Source organism: Furipterus horrens, unplaced genomic scaffold (genome assembly GCF_987537825.1).
Source record: "Furipterus horrens unplaced genomic scaffold, mFurHor1.1.pri manual_scaffold_6, whole genome shotgun sequence".
Lineage (NCBI taxonomy): Eukaryota > Metazoa > Chordata > Mammalia > Chiroptera > Furipteridae > Furipterus > Furipterus horrens.
The window spans coordinates 54,129,060-54,145,612 of record NW_028327176.1 but is presented as its reverse complement, the minus strand read 5'-3'; the positions used below and the strand labels follow the sequence as shown (position 1 = coordinate 54,145,612).

Here is a 16,553-nt window from a genome sequence, read left to right as displayed (position 1 = left end):
AATCTAGACCTAGGTACAATAGGATTTCCCGGAAGTATGGGAACCAGCATAGAGTAGGCCTTTGGATGGGAGTGAATACAACATGAGCTGAAGAACAGAAAATATAGCTGCAAAGGATATTTGGAACACCAAACAGCTAAGTAGTTGTTGACACTATAAGATCTACCAGTACCATGTAGGGATTTAAGGGATTCTAGTCTTTAATTAAAACAAAAGTGAGAGCCTTGGACTGTGTGGCTCTGTTAATTGGAGCATTGTTCCATGAAGGTCGCAGGTTTGATTCTTGCTCAGGGCACATATCTAGGTTGCAGGTTTGGTCCACAGCTGCGGCGCAAATGAAAGGCAACTAATCCATGTTTTTCTCCCTCTCTCTTTCCCTCCCTTTCCCTCTCTCTAAAATCAATGAGTATGTCCTTAGGTGAAGATAAAAAAAAAAAAAAAAGTGAAAGTAGCAAAGAATTCAGGGGTAGATGGACTGAGTATGTTTCATCAAGATGAGTCCTAGTTATCTCAATGGGTACAAAAGGCAGGAAAGAAGGTCTGTGAGATAAGACAATACATGATCTATAAAAAGGTTTTAGGTCATGGTAGAGCTTGATGTTAAGTTTTAGAGTTCCAGGCTAAACTTCTTTAGGTTCCTCCTCCTATATTTAAGATGCTTTTAGAGGTTAAGATGATGGTGAATGCACAAGCTAAAAGTTAAATGGATAGACCTATGGAGAGAAAATAGTTATACAGGCTGAGCACAAGTAAAGGCCAAATTAAAAATTTGTCTGGATAGAATTGAATGTTGGAACTGAGTTTTTGAAACACGTAAACATTTTATAGTGCCACCAGAACTTATCTTACCACACCTGCCCCCAATCTTATACCACCCCTCCAAAACTGCAGTAGCAATGAATTCCCCTGATTCCATGGAAATACAGAAAAGAGAGAGACTGATTGGCATATACTTTTAGCCTCACATTATAGACCAGTATCATGTAAGCTGGCAATCAGAGAGGTATGAAGCTTATGGGGAAGGAAGACCTTAAAGTAGAAGCCACATCTTTACACTGCAACACCCCTCAAAATTTCCTCTCAGACAGGCATCATATCCAATCCCTCAAAAAACAAACAAACAAACAAAAAACACTTATGTCATAATTGAAAAAGTAGGCCTATAAAAAATATCTATTTGCAGATCCCATCTATGAGCTATCTTCTTGTGGGCTCTTGGCATTTGTATCACAAACGTCCTACTCATTGGCAATAAAAAGCCCCTAGGCAGATTGAGCTATGCACCTCTAAAAGCTTATCATTAAAAAACAAAACAAAAAAACCCACTAGATCCATATATTTCCCCCCCAAAAGCAGCTTAATGGAAAAATGGGGAGAGGCAAATGGAGGTTTACAGTTATGGTATATGAAACAGTTAATTCCTGCATTGCTATTTATTATTTATTATTTATTGTTTTATTTTCCATATGAAAAACTGTATGCCTGCTTTAGCCCCACCTTGTTAGGTCAATAGCAAGTCAGCCTTCAGTACAGTCACAAGAGTGGTGAGTGTGAGCAGTGCTAAGCAGGGGAAGAAAAGCAGAGGCAACCCAGGCCAAGTCGGGCTGACTGCACACATCTCTCCCTTCTGCTTGGTGCACAGTGTAACTCACCACAGTGCCTCGTTCACAGACCTATTTTTAGTTTCTCCACAAAATCCATCAGGTCAAGTTGGTTTGTGATGCTTCTAAATAGTCATCAGGACAAAAACATGCGATGTGTCTTACAATGACAGAATCTTAGAATTTTTGACTAGGAAAAAAAGACATGTGGACTAAAGCAGAGCATTGATACAGGGCATGGCTGCAGTCTATATTCATAGACATACCAGTGAGTGATATAAATGAGGTAATATGACATAAAAAAGAAATAGAAAATACATGGAAGACTATTCTCTAGACTGTGCAGAACTCCTAAGAGTTTCTGCTCTATCTGCACATATATTCTGTTAATACTAAATAAGGCCAGAATGTGTCAACCTATTTCTCACGGAAACATAAAAATCCACATGAATCTCCTTTTTCCTGGTCACTTTCACCTTGCCTCTTCCCTCTTCTCCATGAATGTCCTTGGCTTTCTCCAACTATCCTCCTCTTCATTTCTGCCTGGCCTTGCACCCAAACATGGCAGACAGAGAATCCTAGAGGCCCAAAATTCTACAGCAGCTGTTGCAACGGGGAGGAGACTGCAGTAACTGCCACACTGGATACCCTTTATGTGAGAAGGAAAAAGGAGACTATCGTGAATGCCTCTCCCATATAAAAGAACAGGATGACAGCATTCCTTCATCGGCCAAGGAAACACAGGTGGCAAATTCCAGTCCAGAGAACTGCAGACAAAGGCTGGCAGTGGAAAGGTTTGCAATGAGCTGACCCCTCGCTCTTTGGTATTTGCTTCTAATGGGCAGAGTCCATCTGGGGAAGCCTCAGACACTGAAGGGAAGACCCAGCTGCTCAAATTTGACAGGAAGTAACACCCATGAGAGTAGAAAACAAGATCAAAGCTTGTCTCTGACAGTGTGGAGAATAAAGAAGAAAAAGAAAAGGGGAGCAGAAGAGAGATGCAAGTAAAAACTGGTCCAGCTCAGCCCAGCTCAAAGAAGGTAGGATTCAAGAGGAAGGAACTAAACTGGAGAACCTTGGACCACATCATTCTCAACAACATGTACTCAACAGACGTCATTTTACTCTTTAACCTAGTCATACAAAGAGCTCCTTAATCCCTTTCTCTTCTCCTCCAAAGCTGCAGTAAGTTCACTAATCACACAGTCTGATAAAACTTCAGGACAGCTGTAACTGTGCAACCTGGATGTCCCTTTCCTTTCTCCCTGAGGATATTGACAACATATATAATGATAAACATATATATTATACAATGTAATATAGAGCATTAACTACTATTTGATTACATTAAGGAGCATTTATAGAAACAATGAAATGATTTTTTTCCCTAACGTAAGAGCCTGGGGAAAGCAAGACTTTCTCATCTGCCTTGTGGACTACCACGTCTGCCCCAGAACTCAGCCATTCAGGTGTTCGCTTAGCTCCCCCACCACTCCCTCCATCCAATCCTGTCTTGTTGTTGGGAATCTGAGCCCCCTATTGGCTCTCTGGTCTCTTTAAACTGCCTGCTTTGTGACATCATTCTCCCACCAACCTACCACCATTCGGCAGAATAAGTTTGGATCATCGCACCTACCAGTGACCAGTGACCACTGTGACCAGTGACCTTCGTACTGGGCACAAGTGCTCTTTGGCTCCAGCCACTCAGCCTTCTCATATTGTGTCCTCACCCTTTGCATCTACAGTTGATATTTCCTCTTTTTCTCTCACCATGTCAGGTAAGGAAAGAAACTTTTTACAGGCTTTAATTAAATTTTTTTTGCCCTCAAATTTAGCAGTAGAGTCAAATAGCATAAAACAAGAGGGAAAGGTATTGATCTAGAAATCTGGAGACCTAATTTTACTTTTCATTTTGACATTTACTACCTTAATTTTGGACAAGTCATTGAGTCTCTCACAAAATCTGTTTTTTCATCATTTGTTACAATAGGATGTTACATTGGTTATTCTCTCTACTCCCTTTCTTTTACAATATTGAGTCCTAAAGGACACCCATATGGAAAATGAAATCAAGGCTTCTTGAGGGTAATTCAACAGAAGCAGAGAGAAACCTATGTGATGTACAAAACTAGCAATATATATACAGGATGTCTCATGTGTGATGGTCTCCCACCAATAGTAGTTCAACTTTAGTATTTTGAATTTAGCGCTCTTCAAAAAATAACATTCATCTGTTTGGGGAGTTTTCTATCCAAACTAGATGAAGAGGAAACATAGGACAAGAGGATGGAGAGTACCGGGCTATAGAGGGGCAAGTATCTACATTTAAGAAGTTTAGGATTGTTTTGATCAGCACAGGCCAACAGGGGGAACCAAGAGGGAGGGAAAAATATAAGAATGATGGAGAGGAAACCATAAGAACGAAGAAGGAGGACAGCATGGAGGAGCCTGCAAGAGCAAAAAGGGCAGTTTGGAATGAAATGTTAAAGGGAACCCAAGATTTTAAATTAAAGCAGAAAGACAGTAGGGTGAAATTGCTCAGACTAGGGAGGGAAAAAAACAAAAACAAAAAGTAACACGGTGATTTGAGTGAATGCTTACATTACTAGACTAGGATGGTAAGTAAAGCAGAATAGGGTATTACTTGGCAAAGTAGATTATACAAAAGTCATATTCAGTTTCTGCCTTTTCTCTATCACCCCTCTGAACACAGATGGCAACTGACAGTTTTGAATGTAAACACTTAAAAACTATATTGTGGAAATGATGATTCCTATATACAAGAACTAATAGTGACTATGTAGGGGGGCTGGAGAAAATAGCATTTTCAGTGATTTATCTATTAAAACTAAAATTAGGATTTAAAAATAAGATCTATCCTAATTTGAATCAGAAAGAGTAAATTCCTCTGTGTGATATGTATGTTCCAAGTCAGAGCTGGTTTTTGGCTTTACAGTTAGTTTCTTCCTAATACAGGGAGCACACTGATAAACAGCCATCATCTCTTTTTAAGTCTTAGCTATCCAAAAAGACAAAAAAAAAAAAAAAAAAAAAAAAGTCAACCCCACATCTCCAATTTCACATTTGTTAAGAAACAATTTTGTGGAGACTCCTACATTAAATTAAATTTAATTGGATTCTAGCAACGACAGTTTTCGAGGCTTGGGTTTGGCACGTTCCTCGATGTTGAAGACGATTCTAATCTAGGTTTTCAGATAAACACAAAGACCTTCATGATACTTTTTAAGTGTTCATTTGTATTTGTTATGTGGTTATTTAAATTGGAATACCTATTTCTACTGGACTCACTGTCTGTTACTTGCTGTGTAATATTCAGACAAACAGGAATGAGCACAATAATGGAATTCCTTTACACTTACTTTGCTCTCTGCTTTCCACCAGTTTGCACTGAAATATTTGTCTGCATAGATTGGGGCTACTGCTACTTCCTCACTGATTGCGTTTTGCTGCTTGTTATGCAATTATGTCTTCTCTGTCCATATGCAGTGCATTCAAAATTCATTCAAAATTATCTCTATTGTGGACTGGATTTCTCTCTCTTTTTATGGCTAATACCACTCACTAAACTAGAATAGGCAGTATTTTCTGTTATAATAGTGCATGTATCAAACAGAACTTCACTTATTAGTAAATTTATTATGCTTTGATGTTTGCCTCAAGCCCCAATTGTTATGTCTATCTATTTCTTTTTAGTGCTGTGGTATGTTTTTCATGATTTTTCTCTTTCCAGAACTTACTGGTCATATTTAAATTCTCACTTATTCACGTATGAATTATTGCAGTTAATATTATAGCCACTTTATAGTTGAATAGCCTAAACCTCAAAGAGTTTAAATGATGTTTCTTTTTTCAAAAAACACTTTGAGAAACTCACTCTCAGACAGTCATTTTGAGGTAGGACTAGAAACTAGACTTCAAGAGAGTAAGATTGACACTTTAAATCTACCAACTAGACTGAGAATTCTAAGGAACAGCATGTGAATTCTTCAGACAAGTGAGACACTGAAGATTACAATGGTAATAGCTGTACTGGTTTCTCATGGACAAAACCCCACCTACATTAGAAGTTGTATTGCTCCCAGTTTATGGCTGTGTAATGCTCAGAGCACAGTCCTGCAGGGCAGTCAGAATGCTGAGGTTATGTAACCTAAGAATAATACTGATGTAAAGGGAGAACTTAAACAACTCTATCTGACCTCTCTGAGCCTCGGTTACATTACTCATAAAATGAGAATGTTAGAGCAGAGGTTCTCTAAAGACTCCTGGTTCTAAATGCTTCAGTTCTAGGAAATAGCATGCAAATCCACACGAGGACAGGCTCAAACAGAAGACAGGGCAAGGAGAGGATGCTTCTACTCTGGAGAACAATATGTGAACCAAACCACTTGGGTCTTCTGCACAACTTTGCCAAGTTGGGAGCAAGGGCAGTTAAGATAGAAGAGCAGCAAACTGCTCCAGCACTTACAGCCATCATAAACTGTTTCATTTTTGACATCTCAGTAAGTATTGGTATTAGAGGCTCTCTGATAGCGACAATCTGAAGATAACAGTATTCTTCAAACATAGTGAGAGTTCATCAGTCTCACTGATTTCTTCATCACTGTCTTGTTCCCCACAATTGCCAAAATCCACCTTTCCTTGGAACTTCAAATCCACTGCAGCTCTCTGTTTCAGTAGTGAGCAATGCAGCCTCCCTAACAGGAGGGGTCCGCAACTGGACCAGAGCCTCTGCTCTAGCTGTCAGTTCAGAAAAGTTATTGCCATCAGCCTCTGGCACCTCCTTCCAAGCACTCGTGGGTAGTGCCTGCCTCTACCAACATGCTAGCACAACTATGTGGCCTGGAGGTACTGGCCAGAGCCAGATCTCCACCTCAGCTGCTTCCAATCCTGGTATTTTCAGTGGGTTATCATAGGAGGCTCTGAAAAGAAGTCATCGTCACTCAGAGACTTCACTGTGACTGTTACTGACCAAGATACAGATGTTTCCTCCATGTCTGTGGCATCTCAGTATGACGCCAATTCAGATGCCAATAACATGGCCCCTCTGTATCTATCACTTTCTGCCCACCTTGTTCAGGTGACACCATCTCAGATTCCAAATCAGGGACATAGCCTGTCACTTCCTTACCAGGAGTGAAGCCAGGGATATTACTATAATCTAGGCACACTAGGGCCTCTTTGCTCTGGAGAATTGGCCCCTGCTTCTAATACTATGGCTCTGTTGTTTCTTTGCCAGAGAGAAGAGCCTCTGTCCCTCAACCGGAGGTGGTCATGGTACTAAAGGATGTTCAGCCCACAAATGTGATGCCACTAGCCTCCACCTCTGGAATCTCCTCCTCTGTTTCTGCTCACACCATCGCAGAGACACATTTTCAAGGTGAGTGCAAAGAGCAAGAAGGAGGAGAAGTAAGGTCAGCATTCAAAAATAGGGCCAATCTGCAGCAGGGAAGCAGTGAGTCCAGAGAGGTGAAATTTAAGGCACATGGATTTAGGAGCTACTACCCTAAGCCAGTGCTCTGCATTTTCAGAGTCATTATGAGAATGCGTAATAGAGTCGGGAAGGTGGGTCACTGTAAAGGTCATGTATGCTCTATTTAAGAAAACCACAAGAGCATACCAAGGGATACCAGCCTTTCACTGGCCTGTACTACCACTCTCTAAGGCACCCCCTTGCTTGATATCTTGCTTTATTCTATTTGTAAAGATATTTCAGAACTCTTACTGTGACAGTGCCAGTTTCACTTTCCCTCACTTTCTTAGTTTATGCCAGAATTTAAGATGTTGTCTTCTAAGATCATGTCCACAGCAGGCAGGCTAAGAATCTGTCCTTGCTTATATACTTCATCAAGAACAGCTCCGTTCCCTCTCCTAGTTGGTTTTGTGAGGTGTTCTTATTCTCTCAGGACAGTGGAGAGAATTAAAAGTATTATATAAGACTGCTAAGTTTCTAAAACAATTAAAAAATCACTTTTACTTTTTCTTTGACTCATAACATTCTTGTGAAATGCAAAGAAAACCATGGAACAATAGCATCAAATGACCACCATGAGGAAGTAGAACTGTTGCCTTCTAGCACCTAGTGTAGGGCGCTGTCCATGATCCTTTCCCATTGTAGGAAGGTGTGTGATTGGTGTAAGGGGGAGCATCTTGCTTACCAGGGACTGACTTCTCCTTAATTTCTTTGTAGTGATGGAGAGTTCCCTGGGGATGGAGACTTCCCTGGGATTGCAACCTCCAAGCCCAACATTTTGCCTACCACAGGCTCCAGGATTGCCCAAGTCCTGCGAGAACAGAAGTACCCACTTACTCAAGAGTACTGCACCACCTGAGCTCAGGGACATTTCAATGGTAGCTCCAGTCCCGGTTTCTAGTAATTTCCTAGCAGCACCTCCAGCGCCAAGCCAGGAACAGAAAGAGAATAAGAATTTGGATGATATTAAAGTCAACCCTTCAAAGCCTCTGGATGCCTACCAGATCCCAATAGAAAACCAAGATTTTCCATGGTTCCCATTAGAAGACCCTGATATTCATCAGATCCAGGCCTGCATTGATCGCCTTGGCCCAGAAAAGCAGTCAGGTTGTGAAAACGCTGGTCTTGAGGAGAACAGCCTGAGTCTTAAGAACCAAGGGACACTTGAAAATGAGGCTGACTCTATTGATGGTTCTGCAGACATCACTACACTGGTGGAGAATATTCACTTTCCACAGCTCGAAAAATCCTTGGATGACCTTGATCGATCCAAAGGTCCCAAGGTGCTCAGAAACAAAGACACCAGAGCCATCAAGTTGAATGAGGTGCAGAAAAAGTCAAGAGTCATTAAGACTCCTTCTGATGAAGCCAAGAAGAACAAACATAAAGCCTCTGAGCCCATCAGTGGTGCACCCAAAGCTAAAATCAAGGCCAAGAGCCCAGACTGTGTATGCTTGGAAGAAGTGGGTATTCGCAAAGCTGTAGCCAGTGACAGGGTCCCCAGGAACAGCGTCAAGTACTTTAAGAGCAAGCCACAGAAAGCTGCACCCAGCAGGAACAGCAAAACTAAGAGCCACGGGCAGGAAAAGACCAAAAGAAACAAAGACAACATCTCCAAGAAAGCTGAAGAGACTAAGCAGTCAGGGAACCATATCACCGCAGAAGAGAAGCAAATCATTCCCCATATGAAGCGGAAGAAATCTCAACCTGAGCTGACCCAAGAGACCTTCAAAAGGTCTCGCAGCTGCCTAGATAGGCATATGTTGGAGTCTGCACAGGTTTTCCAGGCACTGGGGAAGAAGAGTGATAAAAAAAAAAATTGAACTGTCTTTTTCCCAGGCCCTGGAAAACACAAGCAACCCCAAAGGTCCCCAGCCACCCCCAGCCCTCAAACGATGGCTGAGTACCTCACATGAGGGCAAAGGTCCTGAAAAAGCGCAGGTCAAATGTCAGAAAAGAGATGGAAGTGCTGAAAAAGAGTGTCCATCACCATCTCAGTATGAGCTGCCACCTCCTGGCAAGGTCATGTTGGTACCTTTCCTTTTCCTTAACTTGTACAAGCCTCAGGCTCAACCAGTTCCTCGCAGGCTACAGCCTGTGGCATCACATCAGCCTGCTGTGGCTAACCCTGCCCGGCCTGATCCTAACACAGTTCAGCCTACTGCAGTCCATTCATCCCAGCCCACTGCTGCATCTTTGACAGGTCCCGCCAAACCAGCTTGGTCAATTTCAAACAACCCATCTCGACCAGGCTTGACCAGCCCTGCCCGGCCTGATTCTAATTCGGCACAACCTACTAAGGTCAGTTCATCCCTGCCAACTCTTGAATCTTTGACCGGTCCTGCCAGACCAGCTCGACCAATTTGGAACATCCCATCCCAACCAGGTTTGACCAGCCCTGACAGGCCTCATTCTAATTTGGCACAACCTACTGCAGTCAATTCATCCCAGCTGACTGCTGTGTCTTTGACAGGTCCAGCCAGACCACCTCAGGCAATTTCAAACAACCCTTCCCGACCAGGTTTGCCTAACTCTGCTCGGACTGTGGTTCGTCAGTCTGCTGCTCCTAGCCCTGTGCCCTACAAGACATCAGCTTGCACTTCTTCCCAGCAGGCGCCCATTTGCTCTGCTGTGGCAAAGCCCCAGTCCCAGCCCAAGACTCAAAGTCATTGTCTACTACACGATTTCGCCCCTCAACCAATTTCTTGGAAGAAACCCAATGTTTTGGGGCCCATCGTGTCAAAGCCCAACACAGATGCACAGAGGGCAGGGCGAGAGCCCGTGAAGAAGGAGGCTCAACCACAGCGTGAGAAGGCTGCCAAATGCCCTGTGGGGAGAGTGCAGGATTTCAATGAGAGGGAAAAGGAAATGGAATCTTCTCAATACTACGGCTATGCAGAAGACATGCTAGCATTGTTGGTGCCAATTTGGATACCGCATTTTCCCCCATAGATAGACAGATATAAATTTCTCTATGCTCTTGTAATTTAAAACAATAAAGTTGAATAAATAAATGTGATAGATTTAGTGTATGAGTAATAAAAAATCCTTTTAAGTTTTGAGATGCTGCTCATTGTGGTTTTTTTCTGTGGGGTAGGAGGTCAATGGTTGTGTGAGAATGAAATATTGGTACTTCAATGGGTGAATGAAGGACAAAAGGTAAAAACTAAAGAAAAGGAAGGAAATTGTTTCATGGCCATAGGGCAAAATGGAGGACATGGGTTTATCAAAAGAAGCAGGAGGAGGGAAAAGGGCAGAAATAAGAAGCAGAGTCTGAGGTTAGGTTTAAAAGAATATATAACTGAATACAGGTGAAGATGGCAGAAGATGACCCTAGTCTGTCCAGGAGAAATGTAAAAGGTCTCACGTGGAGCTTGGCCTTATATCCCATAAACACCAGATAAGTATATATATCAGCAAACAGATTCTGGACACATTTCCAGATAGTTTGGGTTGTCTTATCTGTGTATGACTGTAGCTGGGGAGATGAGTACAAAAACAGAGGAATCTACCAGATGAGTAGCAAGAGCTTAGTGTTATCCTGGGGGCAGCTGGTCACTGGGGCCTGGCCAGTGAACTGTGGCAGTACTAGTTCCACCCAGAACAGGATGTGGGATGGAAATGGCCATTTACTCAACACCCGGGCACCAGGCCCACTAATACACGACTTCAATCAACCTTCCCAACAACACTCGAGGCCAGCATCACTGTGCCACTTTACTCGTGAGGTTCAGCAATGGGTTAAGGTCACATTGCATGTGGTGGAGCAAAGCCTCCATTTGAGGCTTATCTCCCAAGGCCTCAGTGTTGTCCAGGGTCCGTGGTGGAAACCTGGCTTTCAGAGCACAGCTTCCCAATGTTGCCGGTGGATGACATCAAACTTCAGGTGAAGCCTAAGCAGTAAGTAGAGGGGCCATCAAGGGCCTCCTCCATGACTCAGACTGCACGTGCCACCTCGTCTAATCACCGCCATCAACTGAAGCCCACCAGAAAAATCAGCGTCCATTGCCAAGGGGGCCAGAGCAACAGGCGCACGTGCGCACTGGACTGCCGCGGGAACAGCCCTACTACGCAGGTGTCAGTTCCAAAGGATCCTTGGGAGGCCTCGTGGGGCTGCTGCAGGGAGTGGCGGTGGGGGAAAGTGGGGAGCAGGAAAGGGAGTGGAATAGGGGAAGAGCAGAGATGGGAATCATCATCATTTGAAAATCGGTAATGTGCATTTTTAGCAATTATTTTTATTGAGATATAATTTGCATACTATCAAGTTCATCGTTTTAACCTGTAAATTCAGTGACATTTAGTGCAGTCACAATTCGTGCAACCATCACCATCATCTATCCCAAAACATTTTTATCAGCCCCAAAAGAAACCCCCTTCATCATTAACAGTTCGTTATTCCTTGTTCCCTCGTCCCTCCAGCCCCTGGCAGCCACTACTGTGCTTTCTGTCTGGATGAAAGTCACTTTTCCAGAGATTTCATATGTGGAGTAATACAATATGGAACCTTTGTGTCTGGCTTCTCCCCTGCCAAGGTGTCTAAGCATGTTGTCAAAGTTCATCCATGTTGTAGCGTGTGTCAGTCCTTCATTCCTTTTTAGGACTGTTGAGTGTATTGAATGGATCTACCACTTTGTTCATACTTTCATCAATCGATGGGCATCTCAGTTGTTTCCACTAGCAATTTGCAGTTATTGAGAGTTCATTCTGTTCCACTCAGCGCCAGGATACATTAATCACCCCATTTAACAATTATGGAGATAGTCTAGGAGAGTGTCAAGGTTAAGAGCTAGCAACTGCATGAGCTGGGATTTGAAGTCAAGCAGTCAGATTTCAGAGCTAGTAGATTCACAAGGCAGAAATTTAGAAAGGTACAAAAGGGTATTTAATGAAAATTCACCCTTTGCCCAAAGGTCCCCAGACACTAATTTCCCTCCTCCCTTAGAGACACTTTTGCCATGCTGTGGATGCTTCCAGAGAAATTACTTACACTCCAGCAGATATGTATCACAATTTATGGGTGGATCTTTCCCTCTAATTTGAAGTGTCACTATTATGATGTATCACACCTTTATATGCATTTGTATTACACATTTCATAACTGTCCTGGTTTTTTGGTGGTTGTTTTTTTTTTTGCCTACCTTTGATATTTGGTGGTTCTCTAGATTTCCTGTTATCCTCTTTTTGATTTCTAAAATATTTATTCCTTTCTCACTTGTTTCCATTAAGGCATTATCCTTTTTGTTTATTCACTCCTGTGTTATATTTAACTTAGTCTTCATTTCTGAAGTTTTTCTTTTATTGTTAATTCTGTCCAGAGGTTTATCATCTAAACTAATTCACATTTATTTTGTCTTTTCCTCTTTTTTCATTATGATAAAATATACATAACACACAATTAAACATTTTAATTCCTTTTAATTATACAATGCAGTCTCATTAAGTACATTCATGCCATTGTGCAGCCATCTCTACCGTCCAAACTTAAAATAATTATGCCAAAAGGTTGAGCACTACTTCAGAGAGATGGAGGGAACAGGACAGATTTTGAATCTTCTCTAAACCTGTCTGAGAATAGGTCAACACAAACTGATCGCCCATGTGTAGGTAGCTTTGACCAGCATTTACTATTTCCAGAACTTTTACACCATTCCAAACAGATATTTTTTTCGTTTCCACCACACCCCATGTTCTTCCATCTTCTGCATTGTTTTATCGAATGTCTTCTGGCTCATTTTGAAATAGCAGGTGATCTGTTTCATGAACCTGTCTTTCTGACTTGTTTCATTTGCAGGGGAAATGGTGTTCTGCTCTTCATTCTCCTTCTACCTTTTTATTTATTTATTTATTTATTTTTAGAGAGAGAAAAAGGGAAGAAGAAATAGAGGACAGAAACATTGATGTGGGAGAGAAACATTAATAATTTCTGTTTGTCCGTGCCCCAACCGGTGACTGAGCCCTCAGCCCAGTCATGTGCCCTGACCAGAAATCAAACCTGGGACCTTTTGCTTTGCTGGACAAAGTCCAACCAACTGAGCTACATCAGTCAGGGCAGTAGATTCCTGTTTCTTATACTATGTTTCTACGGGATTTGATCTCAATCCTTTTCTGTTACTCATTTTTAGGTGAAATCAGTTTTAATACCCTTAAAAAAGGAAATTCTAACTTTGCAGAACTTTTTTGTGATTATTTTAATGTAGTCTTCAGAAACATGGGGTTTACTATCTGAAGATTCCTGGCTCAGTTTCCCACCCAACTTTATATAGACATTTTCCCTCTGTGTCAGCAGTTCCTCCCTGCACTGTCTCCTCTGTGTGGTCCACATCATGGAAAGGTGTTCTGGTGCTCAGTGTCATGGAATAGAGGGTCTACATTTCTGCAGTCCTCCACACTCCATCTCCAGCCCCTTTGCTTAAACTTAACTCAGGGTAGGGTAAGTCTCGGGTCCTCTTCTCAAATAGCCCCTCATTCTTTCCAGTGATTACTGCTGGTATTTTGAAGGTCTCCTGCCTTCATGTTCATCAGAAGCTTCCTCCTGTCTGTCACCTCTTCTGGTGCAGAGGCTGAGACCAGGCAGGGTGTGCCTAGTAGTAGTTGTCTCCTCCCTGCTCTTACTTTGGGGTTTCTAGGTTTGTGGTGAAAGCTACCCATGGATGTTTGGTTTGAGTTGATCTGTTTCCGGGACAGGGTTTAGCAAAATTCAAACACTCTGTCACAGCCTCTATCCTTCTTAAATTCTGCTCCATCCTTTGACATAATTAATTTAAATTTGAGGGCCCTGTTATTTTCGGTTCCCCAAAGTAAAACACCTTTTGCCCTACCCTCATAGGACTTTGGGTTCTACAAGGCTTTCTGGGTCTCCACTGTCTCACACAGCACCTCATGTCTCTATTTGTTTACACCATGTTTTGAATAAGAAGGCCAAACTCAATAACCTGAGGACTCAGGTATCTAGAGACATTTGACCACCAGGAGATGTGGAATAAGTCTGGGGGCAATTGGAGAGTTTGTAGGCAGGCTCTGGACAGGTATGGGTATCTTTTTCATCCTTTTTCCTTCTCTTGGTATCTTCTTTTCTAAATAAGTACAAAACAGAATCCTTTATATTTCCTACTCGCCCCCCCACCCCCCCGACCAAACCCCAACCCTGAAAATAATAAAAAAGGACCTGGTCCATGCACAGTGTTCTTCATCTGAGTTCATGGTAAACCCACTTTTCCAGTTGCTCAGTCTAGACATTTTTGGAATCATTTGGCTCTTTTCTTTTCCTATCTACTGCACAAACAGAACTGCAAATTCCATCTGCCTTGCTCTCAAATCGTATTCACAACTTGTCCACTCTAGTTTGAAGTACCCATCATTTTAAGTCAGGATTACTGGGAGAGTGTTCGAACTCAGAGGTTTCCAAATGTCTAGATTCACAGAGTCTTTGATGTTTAGGCTTAAAATTCAGAAGAAAAAGACTTAATCATCCTATTTATTAGGTATTATGTTAGCCAAAATGTGTGCGTGTTTGTTTTCTTCTGTAAGATTGCTCTAGTAGTGCTTAGTTGTCTGTAACTTCATTCAAAACAATTTTGTTAAGAATTTGTTTTGACAGCTGTCCTATCAGTGTGCATTAAAAAAAAAAAAAAAAAAAAAAAAAAAACTTATGAAATTTGGTAGATTTTGTGTAGCCATTTTAATATTGAAGATGGGAGAAAATCAGCAACATTTCCAACATATTATGCTTTATTATGTCAAGAAAGGTAAAAATGCAAATGCAATACCAAGAAGAGATTTGTGCAGAGTATGGAGAAGGTGCTATGACTGATGTAACACGTTCAAAAGTGGTTGCGAAGTTTCATGCTGGAAATTTCTTGCTAGAGAATACTCCAAGGTCAGGAGACACATTGAAGTTGATAGCAATTAAATTGAGATATTGATTGAAAATAGTCAACGTTATAACACACAGAAGACAGTCGACTTCATCAAAATATTCAAATGAATAAAGTTAATGGTGAAGATGAAAAATGTGTCTTTTATTTTATGGGAAAAAACTAAGCAGACTTTTTGGCCAAACTAATAGGTAAATGCCAACAATTTAAAATGCATTAGTGCCCGTAGTACATTGGATAATGGCCACCCGAAGGGCTTGGGTACTAATCCCTGTCGTCGTCGTCGGCAGCCGTCCATCTCGAGAGACGATGGTGTAGCTTCTCAAACTTGTAAATATTACTCTTGTATTCAGGAAAAGGGTCTTTGCATGAGTGATTAAACTAAGAATCTTTAGTTGTGCAGGTCATCCTGGATTAAGAGGGTGAGCTGAGCCATAAATGCAATCTCTGTGTCCTTATAAAGGGGAGGCAGAAGGAGATTTGACGCAGACAGTAGAGAAGAAGGTGATGTGACGATGGGGCAAAGACTGAGTGCTGCCGCCGCCAGCAGGTCAAGCCTGGAGCCAGCAGAAGCTGCGAGAGGCGAGGAACAAAATCTCCCCCACCCTCCAGAGGGTGGAGTCCTGCTGACACCTTCATTGGGCCCAGTGATGCTGATTTCAGACTTTTGACTTTCAGAACTGTGCACAATACATTTGTCCTTTTTAAAAAGCCACCCAGGTGTCGTCACTTTTTACATCAGCTTCAAGGACAATGCTACAATAAAACTACACATTGTACAATGACACGATGCTTCAACAAGTGGATATTTGAAAAATAATACATGTGAATTTTAAAAATATTTTAATTTTACTCTTAACCACAATTACTCATGTGATTATTGGGCACTGTACAACATGTTATACCTTAAAATCAAATTGGATCCTGCCCGCCTCATTTCCTATTCCAGATCAGTTTTCAAACAGTGCTTGCTTCTTATTACAGCTACATATAACAAAGTGAGTAGCTGAAATACACGCATTATCTTCCACATTATCTGAAGGTCAAAAGCACAAAAGCAGTCTCATTGGGCTAAAGTCAAGGTGTTGCTAGTGTTGATTTCTTCTTTCTTTTTGGCCTTTTCCACCTTGTAGAGGCTGTCAACATTCCTTGGCTTGTTGTAATACTCTAACCCTTGATTTTGTAGCCACATCCCCTCTTTCCATTCTTGTTCCTTTCAGTCCAAGCAGGTTGCATATCTGCTGGTATTACTCAAGAACCATAATGGCCTCCTTCATAAAGCGTGAGAATTTATTCTATTAGACAAAAGGCTCTTCCACTGATCTTTCTGGATAATTCAACCACTACTTGCTTTCTCCTGAGATGACTGAGGGAAATCATGGTTTAAGTGCATAATCTACTCAAAAAGCCTTCTGTGAGGTTAAATGTTCTCATCTTTTGAGCCCTGCAGCCTTAACAAAAGGTTGTCAAGCCACAACTTTGGCTTTCTTTATAGAGAATGTTCTCCTGACAATGAATCCCTAGTACTGGCATCTTCTGAACTCTGGGTCATCTGAGAATTTCTCTAATCATCAAGTCCCGGTTCTT

The 16,553-nt window shown here is 41.8% G+C and overlaps 1 pseudogene across 1 annotated transcript; it reads left to right on the top strand.

Annotated features, from left to right (window-relative positions):
- Positions 1-36: 36 nt before the first annotated feature.
- LOC150006219 (uncharacterized protein C2orf78-like) lies at positions 37-10,122 on the top strand (annotated as a pseudogene). The gene is made up of 4 exons (XR_016511667.1): positions 37-53; positions 3,264-3,379; positions 6,237-6,999; positions 7,810-10,122. The product of XR_016511667.1 is annotated as an uncharacterized protein C2orf78-like (transcript).
- The last annotated feature ends 6,431 nt before the right edge of the window (positions 10,123-16,553 follow it).